Raw genomic sequence first — 21,947 nt, forward strand, 5'->3', positions numbered from 1 at the left:
ATCATTTATTAATAATTGTTCCTACATTATTAAAGGGGTCATGACATGGTTTTTTTTATTGTATTATTATGTTCCCTTAGGTGCAATTATAGTATTAATATATTTTTTTTTAAGAAAAACTTTTAAAATCTAGTGATTTATGACCTTTTCCCACCCTGTTTCTCATCCTCTGATTCAAACAGTCTGTTTTGGGGGCGTTTTCCATTTAAGACTTCAGTGTTAACGCCCACTGTTATGATTGGCTAGCGTCAGTGCCTATGTATCAATTATTGACGCCCCCAGCCAGAACAATATGCAAGTAAACTAAGTAAAAACACTGTGATTATTCATAATGAATGAAATTGCGCTTTAAAAAGTAGTTTAAAGTTTAAAATAGAGTACTTACAGTTTGCGTCGTCGTTGTTCCCAGAATAGTCGACACGGACTTATCTTTGAGCAACAGTTTTCTGGCAAAGCCAGCATCATATTGAGATTTGTTCTCAAAACAGTCATCCTTAAAATGTACAGAACAAGCGCTTAAGTTAACACTGCCGTGACTGGAGCGTCCGCAAAAAATAAACTGCATCCATTTTTCCCTGACGTCTGGATCTTTCGGCAGCTTATTCAGAGGTTTTGTTTGACCACAGCCAGGAACAGCACATCTGTGTGGCATCATAATTTTCCTGTGCACAAGTAGTCTCTGTCAGAGCTCGCTGTCCATCGACTGAACACTTGTGAGGCGACGGCGATACTGAAATGAGCGTAGTTGTCTTGCGCTTAAAGCGTAGTTATCTTGTGCTGGAGGCGGTCATATGCAAACGCTGTTACGTCACTTCTAACCGTCACGTCACTTCTAACCATGAATCCAGAACGAGCTGTATTTTGAGCTTGATTAAATAAATGATTCGTTTAGAATGGGGAGGACGTCTTAAAATATTAAACTTGCAGGACGTTTTAATGATACAAAGACCTCTTATATACCAAAAGATCAAGGCAAATTTGGTTTCTCATGTCATGACCCCTTTAATACATTAATAATCTACATATTAATAGTATGTTATTTGTTTATATTCACACTAGCAAATTATTTATTATTGTTTAATAAGTTCATATATAGGCAGTTTGAACATGTTTTTTTATCTTTTTTAAGCAACTTGTTAATCACACCTAACTGATGCATTTTAGTTGATATAAACCAGTGGTAAAGAAGTGTTTATGAGAACATTAAGAAAGCATAAATTCATAGTTAATAAAGAAATTAAATATGTAATTAATGGATACACATTTCTGCTTAATTAATGTGTATTTTAATGTTTAAGGAACACTTACTATTAAATAAATAATACTTAATAAAGTACTAGGTAAGAATTTTCTGTGATCTAATCTAAAGTGAGAACTATATCTGCCTAAATAAACATTAATTAACATGGTTCAACAGTAAGTATGGCCAGCTGGCCCAAGGCAAGTGTGAGAGTTTCGCCCTTTCGGGCCAGTACTGCGTTGTCACTAAAGCTTCCTTTGATGTTGTAAATGTGTTGTATATGTGTCCTAGTCTGATTATTAAACCGCAGAAGCCTGCGATTTCATTTCATAAATATCCAGTTCTCTTGTGTTGCACACTTTAAAGTGCTGTGTGAAGGTGTTGACCTGCTAAAAACATCACATTATGACTTAAGTAATCTGTGTATTAGATTACAGGGAGCGAAACGCTCATTTAATGCCAAGCGTGCAGAACATTCCAGACTATATATGTAATGAAACTGCAGCCTCTTACGGTGTAACAATCAAACAACCACAGAGTGAACTGCTTATCCAGAAGTCTGACACTTCCGTCAAACAGACACTGAAATGAGCGCAGTGATCCTTCAAAATAAAAGTTTGGTTTAAATGGACCCATGAAATTGAAGAAATTATGACAAAAAATATATTAATACTGCATAGTAAAAATGTAATATTCATTTTAATAATAATAATAATAATAATAATAATAATAATAATACTATTATAGCAGAAATATATTTTAGCAAGTTTTTATTTTATACACTGATTCTCTGTTGTACTGTTTTAGATTCAGCTGAAGATGTTATTGAAGCACTTCATTGAATGAACTCTTTTTTTGATGAGTTCATCTTTGGTGAACTCTTTATGAATTCATTTGATTAGTCATATTTTTAATAAAAAAGTATTAATCTTATAAACGTGGAATTCAGAAAACAAATATAAAAGTTGTTGATGTATTGAATATCTAACTTTGCTCATTGAAACTTTGTTGAAAAAAAATTGTTTTCAATGAGAGACAAATGTGTCTTCCTGAAGAGGGCTCCTCCCGGCCTGAATCCAGAAAGCGGAATTCTTTGTTGAGCAGCATTCAAATCTTAGGACGTTTTTGTCATGCTGCAGATAATTGCACATTAAATACTCTGCTTGTGTCTTTTTACTACAAGGATTGGTATCTGAGATACAAATCCGTCCCTGCAATCTCAAGAAAATTATTACATAAAAGGTCCTATCCAGTAACCACACACTACTGTTATTGGTCCATCCGGCCCAGCGATGAGAAAAGTACCATGTACAGTGTGACAACATCGCTTGTACACTTCAGCAGCACAGAAGAGAAATTTTAGGTGAATAATAGTATGGAATAGTGAAGTTTAAGAGGCACTGAATTGTCAACATATCTTTTCAAGTAGTAGTATAACATTACATGAACTTTCCTATTTCATTTTTTTTTTTGTCATGTGACTGTGGTGACGTAATGGCTGTTTCCAGAGCGCATGCACAGAGACTGCAGCTGTATTTTTGGACTTTCATTGTGGAATCAGATTAAATATGATGAAATATCGATTGTAGGTCCACTGGTGAAACTGAATTAAAGAGTCATTTTAATTGGCAATAATGAGAACAAGTCTGCTCATAAAGCTTCATAGGATCAAAAATGCTAAAGTGGCATTTGAGCAATCTTTTATAAACTGTGGATTTTCCTCTCTCACTACTGTTCATGTAATTTGTGTTGTCTGGTTTTTTTAGTGTCCGTTTTGAGCCTTTGAGATGATTATTTCAGGGCCAAGTTTTCAGAGTAATGAATCATTAATAAATGTTTAATTAGGCATATACATTTCTCACTTTAGATTAGATCATGCAAAATCTTTAGTTAGCAATTAGTCAATGCTTTATTATGACCTATATATTAAGTAATAATTGCTTTAATAGTAAGTGTTAATAAAACAGTAACAAATACATTAATTACGTCTAATTGTAAATCCAATGTATTACATATATAATTTTTAATTATGAATTTATGCCTTGTTCATGATAAAAAACATGATCAAACTGCCTATAAATTAACTTTTTAATCAATAATAAATCATTTGCTACAGTGAATATAAACAAACAAATAACAAACTCTTTATATGTAGCTTATTAATGTAATGGGAGCAAGGAGCATTTTAGCTTTAATATGCCAAGTGCATTCACTCCTTACATCCAACCAACAGTTCAGGTTCAGGCTGCAGACGATGTTTGCAGCACTCAACATGTTTGGCAGACATGGGACAATGGTAATCAGTACTTAGATTTAATGTGATTTGAAGATGCTGGCCATTACTTTGAATCAGAATACATTATGCTCATTTCTGATTGGTAAAATGCTTCAGCGCTGGCTATCACTTGTTTGTTTTACAGAGCAAAGACAGAGCATTGAGATTGTGTTGCCAAAGTAAAACAACGTTGTAATATAAATGTCAAATAAAGTCAAATAATTTTTATTTGTGTAGCCAAGTAGAGACATTTCATGTAATTTAACTATAGTCACAAATCGGAGGTGGCCACTTCAAGAACCGTGACACCTGCATTTCCCAATATACACATTGTTCCAAAGCAGCTTCACAGAAAATCAGCTGTAATGTCTGCAACGTCTCAAAAACGTGAATTACAAACACTCCTGGACACATAATAAACTTATAATTAATTTCATTAAAAAAAATTGGACTTACTATAGCTTGGCATTATGTTATATTTCACAACTTAGTCCTGCTGTCCCCATATGAGGACATCAATTTATAGGAAAACGATTTGCTTTACAAATGTATTTATTTATTTAAAAAAATTATTATTAGGTGCTACTATTTACAAAACAAAAAGTGCAATGGAAAATGCACACAGCAGTCACGACCGGGTCTCAGGAGGTTATGCTAATGGCTGTTGATACACACATCTCAAAGAAGGCGCCTGCAGGTCCAGAAAATTGGATCACGAGGACGGATCTGTGGCCACCTCTGGACTCGCTGACGGCAAGAGTGATGGATCAATAAAAAGCACAACATGCAGGGTTCCGGTGAAACCATTCCCTCTCAGAGCGACGCCTCCAAACTCCTTTAGACACCTTTCCTCCACTGCTCATATTAACATGAAGAGAGCTACTTGAAATCCAAATGTATCCTGTTTACTTCTTAGTAGATGCCCCTGATCTTATTGTGCATGCTTGATGGGTCTTGGTCTTAGTGTGCTAAGGGAAAGCAGTCAAAACTACAACATCTCTTTTGCTTATTTGCCCTCTGTATAATCTCATTAAGATATTAAAGATGTCTTAGTTGCATTTTCTCCTACAGGATTAAGCAATAAAACACTTATCAATATCCAATCAAATCCCCAATCAAGTCCCAACATGTTTCCTGCTTAATATTGTGTTTTACTCTGAGGCATTTTGAAGGTAAAACTGAAGTTAAAAGTAAAAGTGATTTGAAGTATAACTTTTATAAATTTACATCGATCCACCTTTGATTTAGAAATAATGTTTGTTTTTCCAAAGTGTGAAGGTTTGAGGTTGTGGGACATTTTCCACGAGTTGGCGCCTCACACTTAATTCTTGACTGAAACACCAGCAAGAGCATTAGCCTTGAGTTATGTGGGTAAACACTTTTCAACACACACTGTAAAAACCCAACTTCAATTTTGGCAGATAAGCTCAATTTCTAAAGTTGACCGAACTATCCAATGTCGAAAAGGTGCGTTTACTCAATACAATCAATTAAGGCAACTTTTATGCCATTTAAGTCAGAGAAACTTACATTTTTAAATAGTGAACACATAAAATATCAAGTTTGGTGGTAAAGGTAAAACATTCAGGCTTTTGAGCATGCTCAGTTTGATCACTGACCCTCCTACATTTTACAGTTGTAAGTCTGTAAACCATGGAAAATCAGGAAATATGTGGGAATTTAAATCTTTGATTTTGACTCATATCTTTAAGGATATTATCTATTTCATGGAAACGTCTTGAAAATTCATGGGTCAAAATCTGTGTGAACCTTGTAAGGATGAACACTATGAACTTCACATTGTTGCATCTGCTACTGAGCATGCCCATTGTGGCTGAAGACACTACCCACAATCCCCTGTGCTTGAATTTATTTAAGTGTGTTGGGTCAAAGTGTGTCGACTTATGAGGACATGTATATCATTTGTAAATAATCAGGTTTTTATATCTGTTTTTTATACAGTGCAGAGTTAATGTAAGTTTTAGGAAGACCCAAGGTCTTAGCATGTGGTCACTTGGTTAAGGTGCTGTGGTCTACAGGGATGCCACACCTGTCTCTCAATCATGCAGAGGTTTGTACGGTTCACTCGGGCATGGGGTGGCACAGTGGGGTGTCTCCAGTTCCCTTCAGATTCACAGTTTTCAGTTTTCAGATGACAGTTTTCTCACAATAGTGTGCACATGCACACAGGAAGCCCAACCCGGTCCACAGAGACCCAGCTCCGTTCAGAGGTGTAAGGTGCTCGCCGTACACTCAGTCCTCACAATTTATTTTGCGTTTCGCCTCCCAAAAAAACTCAATCATTTCCAGAGTTTTTTTTAGATGACATCATGCTGTAATGTGTTTGTTCTACTCTAATTGCTTTTTAATGTGACGTCTCTTGTTCCCTTCAGACTTTTACCTTAATGGTTCCAGCATCGCAAATCTAATATTCTCTCCACAATACCAACTTCAAACAGTCTAATCGCAATCTTACCAAAAAGTATGTGTTTTATGTTCTTTTGAACTTAGTTACAGGAAAGGAAAAGTAATGATTCCACTGCAAAATGTATATATTACCTTTGATTCTGTCTGTTTTCTTGCAATATGGGATGCTTTAGTGGGATAAAAATTGATTTTTAAGCTTTTTGTGCATTAGCTTTTACGTTTGAAATTTTATTTGCAGGGGCCATTTCTGATCAATGAACAAAACCTGAATTTATAACACTGATGCAATAAGAGCCAACCACCATGATCAAAACAGATAGATAGAAAGAGAGAGAGGGAGAGACAGACAGAGACAAAACACGAACAAGAAAGACAGACTTTCGTTGATATTTGATTCAAAGAAACATACGTTTTGGTTTGTCTACAAAATAATATATCCTACATTTAAAAAAAGAAAAGAAAAAAGAAAACACTGTCTGAGACACTCCTCAATATATTTAAAGGATGTTCAATAGCCTAATGTTTTAATAATGAAAATTTTGTCTCTTTAAACATGGAAATGTGTGGCAGAAGTATTATCCAATATATTTGATATAATGAAAATTCAAGAAATGTTGTTAAAAATATGTGTGTGTGTGTGTGTGTGTGTGTGTGTGTGTGTGTGTGTGTGTGTGTGTGTGTGTGTGTGTGTGTGTGTATTTATCACTTTGTGGAGACCAAATGTCCCCATAAGGACAGTAAAACCCCATAATGTTTTTTTTTTTCTGTATATATAATTTTAATTATGCAAAATAATGCAGATTTAAAATAGAGAAGTTTTGACTTCTAAAAAATAATACAGATGAATTTGATACAACTAGATTGTAAAAAAATATTTTGTGGTGAAGTAAATATAGCAGAAAATATTAAGTACTTCCTACATCGAATAAGTTAGTTTAAGCTTAAACTTGAAACTATATCTGTAATCAAGTAAACATTTAAAAATGAATGCTTTAGCATATAAGGAAATATTGTTTATGATTGTTTGGTATCTATACAATGCATCAATCATCAAAGTTTGATTTGACTTAAAAATTTAAGGCAGCTGTTCATTTTGAGTTTTTAAGTTAAAGTAGGAGAAATGTTTTAGTGTATCCGCTTTGCAACAGCAATCGTGAAGCTGCGTTCATGAAGTAATTTCAATGTATTATTTTAAATATTGTCTAGCTGTGGTTTGCTCTTTGTAAGTGGATATGATTTAACAGTTCTGGTTGTACTTGGCAAAGTAAGTAAAAACAAAGTTATGAATTACTAACGTGCATTCTGTTCACTTGTCCTGATAAGTGGTTTCAATTTATTTATTTCAGTTAAAAGGAAGTATTTACATTACTTTTCTAATTATAACAAAGGTTTTAGTGTTTTAAATTTACAGATCAATTTCAGATCATAGTTATAAAAACAATAACACCAGCACGTTTTGATGCAACATCTAGATTTATTTTCTTTTAAAAGATGATACGCTATTTTATTTTATTTTTTTATATATAAAGGTGGGGAGGGGTGTTTAAGTGCATGTACTGAGTATCTGAGTGTATATATATGTATATGATTATAATTGTTGATAACAAGGGCACAACAGTAGCAACTTTTATATGCAACAGCCATAAAAATGTGCTTGAACAGATTCATAAACTTCCCTCATGGAAAATAAACTTTTAACTAAAAGAGCAGAAACAGAAATAGAAATAAGTAACAGTCATAAAAATGTGTCTGAACAATTAGGAACACTTTCCTCATGGAAAATTGGAAACAAGCTTAAAAAACATAAAAGAAATGTCAGTTTTTTTAGGGTAGTTGGTCTTTCTTGCAAATGTAAGTGTGTGAATGTACATGAATGACAACATTGAGATAATTAATGTGTGTCTGCGAGTTGTGTTTAAGGATTAGTTCACCCAAAAATGAAAATTCTCTCATGATTTACTCACTTTTAAGCCATCCTAGATGTGTATGACTTTCTTTCTACAGCAGAACCGACATTAAGATTTATAAGCACATTTCAGTTTTGTATGCCCATACAATGCAAGGAAATGACTACCAAACTTTGATGGTCTAAAATACATATTTAAGGCCAATATATACTTCCAGAGAAGTTCTTATTCAATCTTTGTTCACAACCGTACAGCTGTATACAGTTTATGAATATTCACACACCAGCCATGCCACTGGGGGAGGCGCCAACTTGTTATACACGGCTATATAATGCGCCGATTATACTCTGTTATTGTTATTTTTATGATGATACTCATACTACTGAGAGGGTGGGTTTATAATACGGTTAATGGGCAGCATATCAAACAACAGAGTGAATGAGATATTGAGTATTTGAGTAGATTTGACACCTTTTATAAACTAATTAAACATCAACAACAACAAAATCACACAACATGTCCTTGGAAAATGTCTCTACGCGAACGACCGTACAGATGTAGGTTATTTTGCACAACGCCGGTGGGTTCTTGTTGACTGATATTAGCTGACTGAAAGATATAAATGGAATTAACTGTCGGCTTGGGAGTAGGCGGAGCTCCGGGTCGAGCCTACCGATGATGTGGACCAATAGGCAGTATAAATTTGGCAGTATAAACCAATGGATTCTAAATTTTCCTAAAAGTTTGCCCAGGCGAACTGTTGTAAGCCTCCGATTTCAAAAAATTGGCCAGATTTGGTTTGAAATGACATCATGATGACATCAGAAATGGCGCTATGTTTACAACACAGGAACGAATGTCATGCGAGAATTAGGTCATTTCAACCAGTGTCCCAAAACTGGCCATAAGCAACGATTTAAAGTAAAAAATAATTTTAATTATCTATTTGTTTCTAACACAAATATATCAGGATGCAGACTTGCATTCCCTTCATGGCCACATCTAGCACCTCACCATGAACCTTCAAAATCAGAGGGGAGTATATAACAGAGCGTTTTGGCAGCTTGGTTACAATAAATTTTTTTATTGCATTGGAGATTACATTTTGAGTTCTGGAATTTACAGTATGTTTTTATAGTAGAATGATAGATATGTCAACATTTCAAGGAAAATTTGATTCCTCATGGCATGACCCCTTTAATACAAGTTAAGCTCAATCAACAGCACTCTCAAAAGAGCGAAATTCTTGTGCGTGCTCAGTAGAAAACCTGCGGATGCACACTTTAACAATCAACAGGACATGAATGTGTCAGAATATGTGATCTGTGCAGTAGGATTTGCAGTGTAAATGCATGCGGTTCTCGCCTCCTCCTTGCCCATCGTAACCCCCTTACAGACCCCAATATTGAAATATTTTAATTACGTTTCTTCACAAAGACCTCCGCACTATATTCTATGTTCCCACAGCCCAACTGGGAATACCAGTAAGTTAGAACTTAAATTGTTCAATTCATTACACTTTGTTGGGCCCCCTTGACTTTAAACTGACTTAAAAATGTAAGTTGAATCTTGTACAACTCATAAAATTAAGTTGAAACTGTTTAACTTATTTTGATATGTTAAATTAAGTAAAACATATAAGTTGGCGTGACTTATAGATCATGTCATTTTTACTGTGTAGTCTAACGGCAGATTAATATTATGGAGGATGAGAGGTTAAGAGATTCAATTCCTATTGCAATGAGAATGCAGCATATGTGGGGACTAGTTCTTTCAATTAGTAAAACTCCCACTTAGACTTTGGGAAATACAGCGCAAGATAAAATGTTGGATTGCCGCTTGATATTGACCAATCACAGGTAGGATGACTGTAATCAACAACAGAGTTGTAGCTAACTGGTTAGTTCTCAAACAGTCCTAATACAATTCCTTGTATTATGTAGCATTTACTATCAAGAGAATGAATGAAATATAAGTCTTTTTGTTCACCGCCAATGTCTGCCCACCAGTAAATGTTCTTAAGCTATGTTCTTTTCATGATTAAAGTGCTTTATGGAGAAATAACACATATTATATGTGTAATATAAATAGCCATATTATCATAATATATGGTAATTGGAAAATAACTTTGAACATACTTTGGTCATATGGTTGCAAAAAATGTTTTGAATAATGACACTGAAAGTCGAACTCGGCATCATCCATCCATCCATCCATTTCATCTTATGTAGGCTTGCGGGGTGAACTTGGCTGCATACATTTTATTAATTGTTTTCTTTTCCTTCAATCTCGCATGCTCCACTACGTGTCTGTTGCCAGAAGGCTTGTATAGACAGTCACATTGGGTATTAATATAGTAATGATAATCGATTCTTATATTCCGTAATCGATGCATTGAAATTTCTTTGACCGCGATTCATCTATACATTTCTCACCCTTAAAATCACTGATGATATCTCCTTGATATCTCACTTGTTTTTCCTTGACAGTAATGATGTTAAAAGGAGAGCAAATGGAGCCTTTTAATAAAATCTCCTGCTTCTTAGATGTTTAGTCAAGACCCACGCGTCACTTCCAGAGCTTCAGAATGGATCTAAAACCGTGCTCGGATTTGCCAAGAAGCAAACTCAAACATTAACCCTAACCCTAAAGCCAAATTATCTGAGCTCTACTATACTCTTACTGTATCTCAGCAATCAAATCTTTTGTGTCTGGTTTCATTTCTCCTAAGCAATTCAATGAAAAACATTTGAGACCAAGTTGATGCTTAACTGCAACATAATGGAGAACTCAACTAAGTCTTCTGAGCTATAAAAGAGCCACATTTGAGGAAAAAACCTTTCCTCTTGGTATAGTCAGTTATACCTGGTGAAGAGATGAAATTTCATTGCAGAGAAAAACTTAAATAAATTATGAGTCTTCCTTATCTAACTATACACTGGCTAATTTGTTCACTGTTCCTAATTTGTTTGTTTTAAGAGTTTAAAGATCTGATATAGAAATGACCAGAGTAACCGTACTTTCTAAGAAGATATAAAGTCTTAGTGCAGCAACTTTTTTATCAAGAACAAAGAAGTTTGGAAACATTAAAGGCCATTTCCCTCTTGTTCCTTTCTTCAAAAATCTTCCTCCTTTAATGAAAGAGAGTTTCTTAATGCTGCAGTCTCACATTATGTCTGTGTCGTGCACTGAAGGGCACTCGAGAAGCACTGGAGAACATGGAGAAAGGGGCGGATGAATGCCGTCTTTGGTTTTCATCTTTTTTGTACCGCTACAGTTCTGCTGCATTGACTCTGAGGCCTTGGAGAAGGATGGAGACTCGTCTTAAAAGCCTAAAGGAGCATTTGAAGAGGGGGAGAGGATGGAAACATGTGTGGAGAGGGACTGAAAGAGAAGGCGAGAGATGGAAGAGTGTTTTGAGAGGCAAGGAGCTGAGATAAGAGACCTAATGGCTCTCAGCTGCCTGAGATGAAGCATGCTGGACACAAGAGCGCTCCTCACATGCCTTTAAGGCCCCTACGTACCTGTTTGCTTTTATCATTACAGCTGTTGGCAAAGTTTTATTGAACGAGTGAAATTGTTCACCAACACCAAGACTTGCACTGTAGCTGCACTTCAGATTGTGAGAGACTTTTTCTTAAGTAATCAGACTCAGAGAATAAGGATGGAAGATTTGTACAGTGAAGCCAATAGTGTCATCCAACACAGCCTGGCATGTACTTATTGGTACAGGGCAGTCTATTTGGTGGGGGGAACAACCTTGAATGCTGTCCTGGGCTCTGTGATGAGAAGGAGAACACTCAGTTAAATCACTTTTGAAAATATAAAATTGGGAAAATGTTGTGCTTTAGTGGGCAGTATTTCAGCGTTAAAACTGCACTTTATTTGTATGCCACTTAATCTGGCACTTTATGTGTTGGTATAGAGTTTCAGCAACGTGTTTAAATTAAGTCACTGTAATTTTTTTCAGGGAAACAAGTCTCCTTTCTACGCCGAAGGCTAAATAAAGATGTGTCAGATTTAGAAACATCAGCGCTATTTGCCTTCCGCAGTTTACATTGCTCTGTTACCGCACATAGAAAGCTGGTGGAACAAAAATAGATTTTTATTTAAAAGAGATTTTATATTTTCTTGTGATCATGACAGCAATAATTAATCCAGTTATTAAAGACATTTAAATTTGAATAGATCTAACCACTAAACTAGCATTTACTCTACTGTTTCTCTTGTCCAATGAATATGGTCTTTCGGATCTACCTTAAATCTAAGTGGGATCAATTCTTGAAGTGGTTGAGCATGAGTGTAAATGTATTAAATGAGAATTTCAAGGTTAGATTGCTGTGATTGTGATAGTAATTCTGAGTAAATAATTAATGATGTATGCACAATAGCATTGGGGAATTTCATTCTAGACACTCTCCACAGACCCTGCAGTTGTTTAATACTGGTTTTATTAACATGTTGTCCCCTGTAGTGGATGCCTACTGATAAAATGAAAGTGTTTGTGTCTGGATTAGAAGGAAAGTCCTCTATAATTTTGGTGATGTGTAAAAAATTCACCCCTGGGAACAATCATTAGAATGGATATAATTCTAGTGTAAAATAGGGTTGAGTTAGGTTAGGATTGAGTGAGGTAGGTAAAGTAGGGATGGATTGGGTTTGGTCAGGATTAGGTTTGGGTTGGGTTAGATTAGGGTAGGGTAGGATAAAGTTGGGTTGGGTTGTGTAAGATAGTGTAAAGAAGATTGGGTTAGGGTAAAGTAGGTTTGGATAGGGTTAGATTAGATTAGGGTAAAGTATGTTTAGGTTAGGGTAAAGTAGGGTTGGATAGGGTAGGGTAAAGTAGGGTTGGGTAATGTTAGGATTAGGATATGGCAGGGTAAAATAGGGTTGGGTTAGTTTCTGATTAGAGTAAAGTTGGGTAAAGTAGGGTTGGGTTAGGAAGGGGGTAAAATTGTGTAAAATAGGGTTGATAGGGTTAGATTAGGGTAGGGTAAATTATGGTTAGGTTAGGTTAGGTTAGGTTAGGTTAGGTTAGGTTAGGTTAGGTTAGGTTAGGGTAAAGTAGGGTTGGATAGGGTAGAGTAAAGTATGGTTTGGTTAGGTTAAAGTAGGGTTGGACTGGGTTAGATTAGGGTTGGGTAAAGTAGGGTTGGGTAATGTTAGGATTAGGATATGGCAGGGTACAATATGGTTGGGTTAGTTTCTGATTAGAGTAAAGTAGGGTTGGGTTAGTAAGGGGGTAAAATTGTGTAAAGTAGGGTTGGGTTAGGGTTGGGTGAGGTTAGTTTAGTTTAGGGTTCATAGTAGGGGTTGGGTTGCTGTGGGAATCAAAATAAACAGTGTATGAATGTTGTTTATAAATCTTGCAAGAGTTTTTACAGAATAAGTGTTTCCTCTAGGCACGATTGGCAGGTAGATCAGGTAATTTTTTAAGAAACTTGCAGAATGAGAAAGGTGTGTACAGTCAATTGTGTTTGAGATAGATACTGGCCCTTGGGCAGACATGATGATTTAGACAGGTGAAGTGATGCCATGGAAGATGGATCATTCTTTCTGTCAATGCTGAACACTCTCACACACACACACACACACACACACACACACACACTCAGGGCATGCGCATCATTTTGTCAGCGGTGAACAGTAACATGTTTCTCCATCTCTCTCCCTGTCTCTATGTCCATCTCCTTCTGTATTTCTCTCTCTTTCTCAAATACACTTTCTCTTTTTCTTTTCCACCCCCTGTCTTTCTCTGGCCAGAGGCACACAGTGTTGTATGGCAAGCGATTGATTTTTCCTCCCTTCCCTTCTCTCCTTGGGATTTTGACAGAATCATGGCTCTATGGAAACAAAGAAAACAGCTCTTTGACAACAGAGGGGGAGGGAGAGCAGAATCTTTCATATATGTTGTGGCAAACGCTGGTAGAGAAGCAACAATAGAATTCTTAATCACAGTTTCACAGCTCAAGGTCCAGCCATGCAAGACTAAGTCACACTACAGTCGACTCTCGGCTGGTTGGCATGCATCATATCTCAGAGAAAGACAGGATAATGCACAGAGTCACCTTAAAAATGCACACAGAAACTAACCCTATATCCTAACAATACCAGATGCTAGCAAGAATTGCTACAATAGGATGTATAAAATATTTTGGTCCCTGTGGAGTAAGGTGGTTTATTATTGTCCTGATTGTTGTTGTGGCTGTTTTTTTTATGGCTGGAAACGAACCTCATTGTCAACCAATCTAAACCTGACTTTGTGTTTACAAGCATTTTACAAGATGTATTAAATATAGTTGCCCCTTTGGAAAAAGGTGTTTTTTATTGACGTGGTAGATTTGGTTGGGTTTCTAAGGCTGGAAACTAACCTTATAGTCAACCAAGCTAACTTTGTCTTTGCTATCATTTAGTTGAGTAAGGTGGTTTGGTAATCCTTTATAATAAGGTTGAATTTGTTAACATTAGTTAATGCATTAGGTACCATGAAAAAACAGTATTTACAGTATTTATAAATCTTTGTTAATGTTAGTTAATTAAAATACATATTAATGTTTATTAATGGTTTAATAAATTATATTAACTAATACAACTTTTGATTTTAAAAATATTTTAGTATATGTTGAATTTAACATTAACCCAGATTAATAAATGCTGTATAGTATTGTTCATTGATAGTTGTTAAAAAATTTATGTTAAGAAATGGAACCTTATTGTAAAGTGTTACCAGTGGTTTGTATTGACCTGATTGTTGTTGTGGTTGGTTTTCTCTGTTTCCTGTACTACAATGTAACTCAACCTCCATAGTACTATGCATCATTGGAGAAATTAACTAGCTAGTCACTACTGTTTCCCAAAACCTCAGTAACTATATTGCACAACCATCGTTCGTACCACGCTGGTTCAACAATATAGCCTAGAGCTGTCGTTAATTACGTTATTCAGGGGGTGGAGTAATAACTTCTGTAGAGATTATCTGTACACCAAATTATGCAAGCTTATTTAAATGTACACCAGCAAGACGTTTGATGCGAGAAAGCTGCTGAAGACACGAAAGCGGGATGCATTGTGGGGTGAGATGCATTGTGCCTCTACATCAGACTTCAGAGCTCAAATGAGCACTCTTCAATGGCCTTACAAAAGTGATTATCCCTATACCCTATTCCCTTCAACGTCTTTTCCATCCACTGTGAGAGTATTGGAGGGCTAAAAGATGAGAGTCTTCAAAAAAAACAGTAATCTGAAACTTAATAACTTTTTAAGCATTTTTGATTGACAATTCAGTTTGAAGCGATCTTACAGCATGCCAATTATGAGCCCATCAGAGGCTGAATTGTTGTTTGGAACGCAGCCAAGAATTACACTTATTATGCGTTAGCATTATGTATGCAAGCCATGTTTTCCGACAGAAACAGTGTGTATAAAAGTGCTTTCTCTGAACAGTTTAAATCCCTTCAACTGGGTAAGGGAGGCTGCAATCGCATGTCCATGACGTTTCAGAGCGACGCTTTTTGCGAACACAGAAAATATTTTTTTCTTAAATGCATGTAAACAGGATCTAAAGTATTACATATGGAATTAAAGATATAGAAGCCTCAGCGAAGTCTAATGAAGCCCACATAGCAAAACAATAAGCAACTATGCATCTAACTACAGGTAAAGAGCAATATTACAGCTGTAATACAGTTTCGGAGAAAACCAAATCATTGAACTATGTTGGTAAACTAAATAAGAGTTTGTGTTTGTTAGCATTCTTACAAAAAAAATGTAGAGTTTGAGAATTACTCAAAACAGAGTAAGGTGTTTTTATTGACACAGTAATTGTGGTGGTTGGTTTTCTCTAGTTGGAAACTAATCTTATCATCCAACTTAACTAACCTAACTAAACCAGACCATGTTTGCTTGCATTTTTACAACAATACATTTTGTGTTCCCTCTAGTATAAGTTGTTTGTTTTTTACCTGATGGCTGTTGTGGTTGCTTTTCTTCAGCTGTAAACTAACCTTGTCCTCTGACTACAATGCTTGAAGTGGGCAGGTACTCACCGGTATGCAGTAAATTCAATTCAATAATTTAGTCTACAGAGTACCGGCAGATTTTCTTCAGCGTCTCCCTGTATGATGCTTTCTTTAAGTCAGTGGGTGATTCTGTGCAGCCTGCCAATCACATTTATCTGGCCCTCTGACTGATTTTAATAATATTGAGTCACTGTCTAAACCATCTAAACATCCAAGCACTCTCTGCGCAAAATTCAGCATTGAGTTTAACAATACTCAACACGTGCAACAGCATCAGTGGTCATCAGAAGTGATCCATGGTCTAATATCAGACTGGAGCTCGCGTTTCTAAGCTTATCTGAGAATAGTTCAGTTACACTTCTCTCCAAAACTAAAAGAAATTATGAAAACTATACCTATAGAAAATACACAAAAAGTTTACATTTATTCCATTCTTCAAGTGTTAAACGTGTGTGTCATCAATTCAGCTCCATTTGGGATTCGAACCGGTGTCTCCGGCATGGGAGGCGGGGCCTAAAGGAGCCTAAAGACTACAGCCCCTAGCGTCAGTCACTAGTGCACCTTTTGAGGTCAAGAGAGTGAGGTTCATACACATTGCACAGCTATCTATCAGCTGGGTCCCATTACACTCACTCCCCTAAACCTCACTCCAACCGGGTCACGGCACCATTGTGACGCTCCTGTTCTACCCGCTGCGTACGGGACTCTAACTGGCATCTCCGGAATGTGAGGCAGGCGCTATAACAAGGAGGGTAAAGGCTACAGCTCCTAGCGTCAGTCACTAGTCCACCTCTTGAGGTCAAGAGAGTGAGGTTTATACACATTGCACAGCTATCTATCAGCTGGGTCCCACTACACTCACCCCCCTAAACCTCACTCCCATCTGGGTCACGGCACCATTGTGACGCTCCTGTCCTTCCCGCTCCGTACGGGACTCTAACTGGCATCTCCGGCATGGGAGCCGGGTGCGCTAACAAGGAGCCTAAAGGCTACAGCCCCTAGCGCCAGTCGCTAGTGCACCTCTTGAGGTCAAGAGAGTGAGGTTCATACACATTGCACAGCTATCTATCAGCTGGGTCCCATTACACTCACCCCCATAAACCTCACTCCCATCCGGGTCACAGCACCATTGTGACGCTCCTGTTCTACCCGCTCTGTACGGGACTCTAACTGGCATCTCCGGCATGGGAGGCGGGTGCTCTAACAAGGAGGCTAAAGGCTACTGCCCCTAGCGTCAGTCGCTAGTGTGCCTCTTGAGGTCAGGAGAGTGAGGTTTATACACATTGCACAGCTATTTATCATAACGGTGGCTGGCCAGCGTTACACATATATATATTGTGTTTGGTTCTATACAGATGTGTGGCAGTGTTCACAATCCCGAACGTCATCAAATGAGTTTGTTCTCCATTTATCAATGCTTATCTGCACAAGTATCTTACTTCTGCACACATTCACAATACAGGACAAGGAAAGGCTTATTATCCGCTCATTGAATGGAGGAATTTTAGAGAAAAGGATAAAACAGACAATTCTCTCTTTTTTTCAATTTTACATTTATGTAAAATTCTACATTAGATTGCTATTGTTCTGTTATGTAGGTTGATATTGTCAAAGATACAGACTTCAGCAGATCAAAACATTTTCCTCAGTTTTTATAAACAATAATCCTACATTGTAAAAATGATCATTATATTTATTTTTTATTTGTATTCATTTTTTATTAAAAACAATTTAAGTAAAGTTACTCAAAACCAATTTGTTTGTTGAGGGTGTGAGGTCATGTTTGTTTTTCAGCCAGATTTTAGAAGGAATTTATGGCTAGACCTTAAAAAATGTAATACCCCTGACTATTTTAATGTAAATAAACGCATATCATTAACAGTGTTTTGTTTTTCATATTAACATGTTACAATGAATTTGTATGAAAAAATATGAAAAAAAGATAAATATTAAAAAAAACAAATCTTTTAAAAAGACCAGCCCCCATTGAGTTTTTAACAAACATATGTTGTGAACAAAAGCAAAGTCTCAGAGAAGCATATATTTAATACTTTTCTTCCACTTGACGCACTCCTGATTTAACTAGTGGAGTGGTGGTGGTGGTGTAGTGGTCTAAACCACATAACTGGTAAACTGGTAATCAGAAGGTTGCTGGTTCGATCCCCACAGTCACCACCATTGGGTCCTTGAGCAAGGCACTTAACTCCAGGTTGCTCTGGGGGGATTGTCCCTGTCATAAGTGCACTATAAGTCTCTTTGGATAAAAGCGTCTGCAAAATGCATAAATGTAAATGTAACTAACCTGACCAAACCAGACATAGTGTGAATCAAATGTTGTTGTCACATGACTATAGGTGTTTTTATTGATCTTATGGTTGTTGTGGTTGGCTTTCTTCTGGTGGGAACTAACCTTGTAATCTAACTTAACTAGCCTAACTAAAAACCAGACTTTGGATTTGCAAGCATTTTTACAAGACCAATCAAATGTTGTTATCACAGCAGGGTAAGGTGCTTTTATTGACCTGGTGGTTGTTGTGGTGGTTTCTCTGGCTTAAACCTAACATGATCATCTGATCAACTTCACTAAAATATTGTTTTTATTTTATCCCCTTTTCTCCCCAATTTTGGAATGTCCAATTCCCATTACTTAGTAGGTCCTTGTGGTGGCACGGTCACTGACTGTGCATCTTATCTAGTGGCTCGTTGTGCATGACACAGCGGAGACTCCCAGCATGTTGAGGCTCATACTACTCTCAGTAATCCAAACACAATTTACCGTGCACCCCATTGAGAGCAAGAACCAGTCATCAAGACTACGTGGAGGTTACCCCATGTTACTCTACCCTCCATGGCAACCGGGCCAATTTGTTTGCTTAGGAGACCTGGCTGGAGTCACTCAGCAGATTCAAAACTCGTGACTCCAGCGGAGGTAGTCAGAGTCAATAATCACTGAGATACCCAGACCCACAACTTAACTAACTTTTAACTAAATTAGACTTTGTGTTTGCTATCATTGTTACAATAAGATGTATCAAATATAGTTTTATTCAGAAATGGAATTTCAAACCAATATGACACCTCAGTTTGCATATCAGGGACTCTAACTTCTAGCGAAGGATAGCACTTAAAGAATGTGTTAATTAAAATAATGTTTTAATGAAAATGCAAAGTAACATTTATTATGTAGCTGTGAGTTCTGCACCATGCAGCTATGACTACACCAGGAATATATTTATAATATAGTACAGTGTCTCATACCTTTTTACTTAAATGTATGCATGGAGATATTGTGATGTGTAAAGAATGTCTTCATTGTTGTTGAAAAGGTAATCGTAATTTGAGTCTTGATTTGATTTCTCTGAGCTTCTATGGCAAACATATTTCACACACAATGCCCATAAATAATACATTCACCAATCAAACCCTTTATTTCTATCGGCACTCTGCTGAGTTTAGTATCTTCTTATCAATATTGAAATCATGTAAGTATTGAAATCAATAGTGTCTCCAACCACATGGGAGAGTTTCAAAGTTGCCAGATTGTGTCTCAGTGTAATTCATACCCAGAGCCAGTTTGCAGACTTAATTTTTATTGAATTGTTGCTGTAATTGGAATACTGCGAGCGGAGGACTCAGCACATGGCAGTGCAGCACGGGAGCCTCTGAAATAAAACACGAACAATTGACTGGCAGCTTACGGTGAGCATCAGGCCAAAATTTGGATGATATTCTATGATGAGAATACAGTGGCAATATTAAAACCAGTCACTTAGCATTGTCTTTTATCTGTGCAAAACCAAAAACTGCTCAACATTACTGTTTGCTGCAACAGAGATGTATACTGCCTGTCATATTATGAGGAATATGGATGAATTTGCTGGATTTTGCCTCTTCTAGCCAATGAATGAACAGTAGGTTTGTGCCACAATCATCCTGCAGCCATCTGGTAACATTTCCACGCCTTAAGGATAGAAATCAATAGTAATAATTTCTAAGGTCTCTCTGACACACACACACACACACACACACATACACACTGTAGCAGACGTAGGCACATGACATGCATTGTTCACATTTATCTTCATGTTCTATATTTAAATACATTTATTCATAATAAGCAGTAAAGCCAGAGTTAAATGCCAATGAACATGCTTCTATTATCACATAGAACCTCAGGAATACAAATCCATTATGCAAAAATCTTCATGCAGCTAAAGACGGCATTTAAACACACATATACGTGCACGTACAAAAATGAAAAAACTCGCTGGGTTAATCTCACAAGAACATGTCCAGGTCACGTGTCACACCAAAATCAATAAAAAAAAAATAATGAAATACATTTTGCATAAAGAGGAAGATGCATATTTTTAGACCATTATGATTCATTTATTTTTATTTGTTTTGCATTGTGAAATTATTCATATCACTTTAGACTTACATTAGTGTTTCCTTTATTAAGGGTCTATTAAGGGGTTCATAAATTACTAATAAATCCTTTACAAATGCATTATAAATCATTTATATGCGGTTATAACAACATGCATAAAAGGGTCATTTTCATTCAATACCTGCCAAATTTACCTCACAATTTATAAATGCTTAATTACACTTACTCAACATTAATATCTTATCAAAATGTACCTTGACGTATAGTGGAGACCTGAAGAAATGATTAAGGATAAATATAAGTATGAATAAGGAGATTTATTAATTATTTATAACATGTAAATGAAAAAGCTCACTATTTGGCAAGTAGTGCATGCCTTTTAATCCATAACAATGCTATACAGTATAAAGCATATGCAAATAGTAATAAATGAACCCCTTCATAAACCCTTAATAAAGTGAACATTACAGTAAATTCTTGCCAATTACTGTATATTATATTAACAGTATGTGTGTATTTCATACTTTATACATTTGACACAGGTGAAACTGTATGAAAACTGTATGAAAATAATGTCACAATGCAAAAAAACAATGTTAATGATCCTATAAGCCTAGATTTCATTTGCTGTGCACAAAATATCATTTCTGTCTTTCATTTTTAACTTGAAATGGTTTCTCACACACATTAACATTACAAAACTGACAGGCAAAAAAGCTAGTAAAAAAGATTGATGTCTTATATTGGATCAAAACGTATCTTGATAAAAATGTTAGTATGTGCCATATGTTTTCCCAAGTGTTTTCAGAGTATTGATTTAGCATTTTGCTGAATTACTCCGGAATCTTCTTGCTGGCATCAGAAGGTGTGCTGTTAGCGTCCATGAGTGAACATCACTCTGCGGTTTTATTTTTCTCATTCTGGGTATTGTTGTGAAGCTATAAAAGATGGCTCATGCACTGGACACGTGCATATTTCAGCTACAATGAAGATGCACGATAAACAAAACAAATGAGTGTTATACAGTCCTGGAAAAAGATCAGTTTAAGCAGCATGCAATTGCAATGCTGGTCTAGGCTGGTTTATGCCTGTTAGTGCTGGTTTTTTACAACAGTGATAAATTCCAGCTTCATTTTAATATTAAAGTCAGTGACTTGTAATCGTGTCACAGGCATTTGAGTCATCAGTGTTCACTATGCACTTAAAAATGGGAGGGGGGGGGGCATTCCATAATTCCATTTAGGTTTGGGAAACGTTCACCTAACACTCCCCTAACGTTCTTCTAACCTCTATATTCCAATATCCTTTCTGCAACCCTGCTGTATGTCAATAATCTTGTTCTGATCCATTGTTGAGGGAAGAACTGTATTGATCAGTGGTTCCACTGCCATTGTTTCTGGAATAACCAATCAATCTATCCCCAATCACTATTGTAATCCATTAGGCAAGTCAAAAAGTCATTGTGTATTACACTGTCAACCACGGAACAGCTGTATAGCAATGTGTATTGTTGTTTATAAGCATTGCAGCATTGTGTTCAAGACGTGAATATAAGTACAGTATGTGCTCTGTGTGTGATCAGTGTTGAATATACATTGGCATTTGATTGGCATATGATTTACAAGGTTTTGAGTTGGACTGCGTGCAGCTCTGAACACGTCAATGATCACATTGTCTGAGGTGCCAGCAC

This window comes from Xyrauchen texanus, chromosome 29, assembly GCF_025860055.1.
Source record: "Xyrauchen texanus isolate HMW12.3.18 chromosome 29, RBS_HiC_50CHRs, whole genome shotgun sequence".
NCBI lineage: Eukaryota > Metazoa > Chordata > Actinopteri > Cypriniformes > Catostomidae > Xyrauchen > Xyrauchen texanus.